The sequence below is a fragment of the Gavialis gangeticus genome, unplaced genomic scaffold (genome assembly GCF_001723915.1).
Source record: "Gavialis gangeticus isolate Ggan-Ray unplaced genomic scaffold, GavGan_comp1, whole genome shotgun sequence".
Classification (NCBI taxonomy): Eukaryota; Metazoa; Chordata; order Crocodylia; family Gavialidae; genus Gavialis; species Gavialis gangeticus.
The window spans coordinates 14,370,345-14,373,420 of NW_017729018.1; the positions used below are offsets into that span (position 1 = coordinate 14,370,345).

General features: G+C 52.7%; 1 long non-coding RNA gene across 1 annotated transcript in view; it reads left to right on the top strand.

The window, feature by feature from the left end:
• Window positions 1-28: 28 nt before the first annotated feature.
• LOC109294994 overlaps window positions 29-3,076 on the top strand; it is a 4,471-nt gene continuing 1,423 nt past the window's right edge. Inside the window, exon 1 of the long non-coding RNA XR_002096661.1 lies at window positions 29-2,398. This is a non-coding gene — a long non-coding RNA (uncharacterized LOC109294994). The remainder of the gene's footprint in view (window positions 2,399-3,076) is intronic.

Here is a 3,076-nt window from a genome sequence, read left to right on the forward strand (position 1 = left end):
TGCTGTTTTTTTTTTTTTTTTATTTCTTGAAGCCAGCATTTGACACTTAAGGGAAAACTCACCCCAGGCAAATGCAACTCCCAAAGGTAAAGAGCTGGTGGTTTTCTCGGATTCAGGTTTGGAGCGGCGTGGAGCTGTCCCAGCCCGGCACTGCCCGTTCTGTTCTGCAAATGGCGAGGAACTGGAATGCTGCTAGGTTGCCACCTCCTCCTCTGGCACCTCGACTGTTCCTGTGCCAGCAGCATGAGTTCTGCACACGAGCAGCGTGAGTCCTGGGGGGTTGAGTTGGATCGTCCTGTCCAATCTGCGCCCACCGGGGCGGGTGTCGGTCGGAGGAGACTGCGCTGCCCGCGGGGTCTAGTGCTGATGCCAGATGCCTCGTACCTGGAAGCTTTCCTGCAGCGCACGCTTGGAACGGGTGGCGCAGACTGGGCCGACCGCTGCGGTGTGAGAGGCCGGAAGCCGGAGACCTGCCCGTCTGACTTTTTTCTAGTTTTATACTGAGACAGCCAATTTTATTAATTGCTAATGAGACTATGGTCTATTTTTGTATAAAAAAAAAAGAGCATCTTTTCTAAACCTGTGCCTCCCTTTTCCTTTTAGGCCAAGTGTTTCCAAACCTGTCCTGTCTCTCGCTGCAGTATTACTAACGCTGGTTGGTAGCTACCCAGATAAGTTATTTTGTTACTGCAATGACCTGCCGGAGGGGCTCGGATGGGTGCTGTTCTGTTCTGTTTTGTTCCATTTTGCCCATTTCCAAAGAAGCTGCAGCAGTGAGTCGGGCGCCAGAGCAGGTGCCTGAGCCTGCCGTGGCAGCCAGGTTGCATGTCCATGGCAGTCCCTGGCGCTCGTGCTCTGTCCCTGCGGCTTTGTGTTGCAGTCTCTTCTCTCTGGTGGCATGAAGAACTAGCCCACAAGCACAGAGGGTGCCCTCTGTACCACAGTCTATGCCACTCTGCTCCTGCCAGCCCTGCAGTGTTTCGTTCCTTCCCTCTTCCACGTTGCTCAGAGCCGAGGGTCCTGCTCACTGCCTCAGAGCACTGGCAGGGAGGAGGAAGGAAGCTAGCTGGGGTGGTCAGAGACTCGCTTTGTTCCACTGTCCCCGGGGCCGCAAGTCCATCAGGTGCGACAGTTCCGCAGAGATGGAGCTCTTGCAGTGAGGTCTGTTGGCTTGTTGCCTGGGGCAGCTGCTGCTGGAGTTGTACATAGTTTCTAAAGTGTTTGGTGTTCTGTTCCCTGCCTTGTCCAGACCTGAGCAGGATCCTAGTGCGTCTCCACCCCGCACTCCCTCCCCCAGGATCTGGGCGTTCCATTGTCAGAGATGGATGAGTGCCGAAGAGAGCATGTCCCGCGGCTCGAGCCATGTTGAGCATGCTCGCCCCAGCACGGTGGTTCTCCAGCCATGCTCTGTGGACAGCCAGCTGGCCACTGAGCCCCTCCAGCTGGCATCGCAAAGGCCGGACAGTGAGGGGATCAGTGAGGAGCTGGGAGAGAGAAGGGCCCACAGTGCTCTCTGCTCCCTACAGCAGTCTGGTCCCTGCCATTTATTCCTCCCCCAGATCACACCGTAGGATAAAGTCCTAGCAAGCATCTGAAGGCTCAAGGAACACTTGGCTCGCACCATTCCCCTGTCCCGAGAGCCTGTGGGAGCCGCGTAGGGCAGGGGAAGGCAGGTCCGGGCATAGGGGCCAGCTGTCTGTCCGTAGCATTTCACATCTCTGGGTGCTTCCATGTGGCGAGGAGAGTTGATTCCAAGCGAAAGCTGCGGTCCCAGCAGGGTGGGTCTGCATATCCCCCCCTGCACATTAAATCTGGCAGGCGTGGGTGGCATTTGGGTTTTGCTGCTCCTCACTAGCACCAGCGTCAGGGGGGGGCCCCCAACATCCCTGTCTGCGCTTGGATCCTGCTCCTGTCAGGCCCCAAAGCCCTGCCGCCCCACCTCCACATGGACGGCACTGGATTTCAGATGTGTCACTGCCTCCCTGCTCCAGGGCTCCCTCCCCCTTGTTTGCAGACGTAAGGTCTGTGCCTGGAAAGCTCCTGTGGTCCCTTGGGCATGCCACTAGAGCTTCCCCACCAGGCTTGGTCAGCACCAGCCTTCTCTGTGGTGGCAGGAAGCCGCACCTTCCTGGTGACAGCATGAGATCTGTGCCATGAGGCAGCATCTCCTGAAGTCCCCAGAGCCTGGCTTGTGGTGGTGGCACGCATCTGTCAGCAGAGTCGGTATCTGTACAAACGAGCCCAGGTCCGTTTCCTCCCGCGAGCAGAAGGAACCACAGACCTCGAGTGGCCGAAGAGGCAGCCGTTCGGCCCCCGAGCTGAACAGATTCTTCCGTGGAAACACTTCTCGTTCTGCTCCTTCATGTTTGGAAAGGGGGGTTTGCAATTTTTGTGGGGGGTGTTTGTTTGGGGGGGGAGGGTTGGGGTTTTTTTGGAAGGAAGGAAATAGAGATGGATCTCAGTCTTTATACACCTGCTATAAGATATTTTTGCAAACAGAGTTGTATACGGAGATGTATTGTGTACATTTACATGTATATTCTGGAACTTCTAAAAATTGGAATATAAAACTGAAAATATTTAATGAATATCCAAACTGTGAGACCCAATTAGCATTCATCTATTTTCTGCTTCACTTTTTTTTGGACTGTGTTAAAGAAACGTAGTCAAATATGCCTTTTTTTTCCTTTTTTCTTTTTTTTCTTTTTTTCCTTTTAGCTATTATGAAGCTAGGCAAATTTTGTGCTTTTTGGGTTAATAGAAACCAGTTGTAGGTGACCTAAGTCTGATCTAACTTATTGATCCCGTGTTTTCCTTTGTAATATTGTACTGTGGATACAACTATATTGAGCCATGGAGTTGGAGTTTACAAAGAGCTTTTCACTTTGCCAAAATGTTACGATTTCAAGGCAGCAGCAGAGTCTTCAGCTTGCCTCGTCTTTTCTTAAAAGAGTTAGTGTCCTTTTGTACACTAAAAAGCTGAGTGCTGATTTTGCAACATATAATAAATTCACTGTATTGGAAAGCAACCCCTCTACGGCTGTCTCTTTTTCTCTCCAGTGCGAGGGGAGGGGGG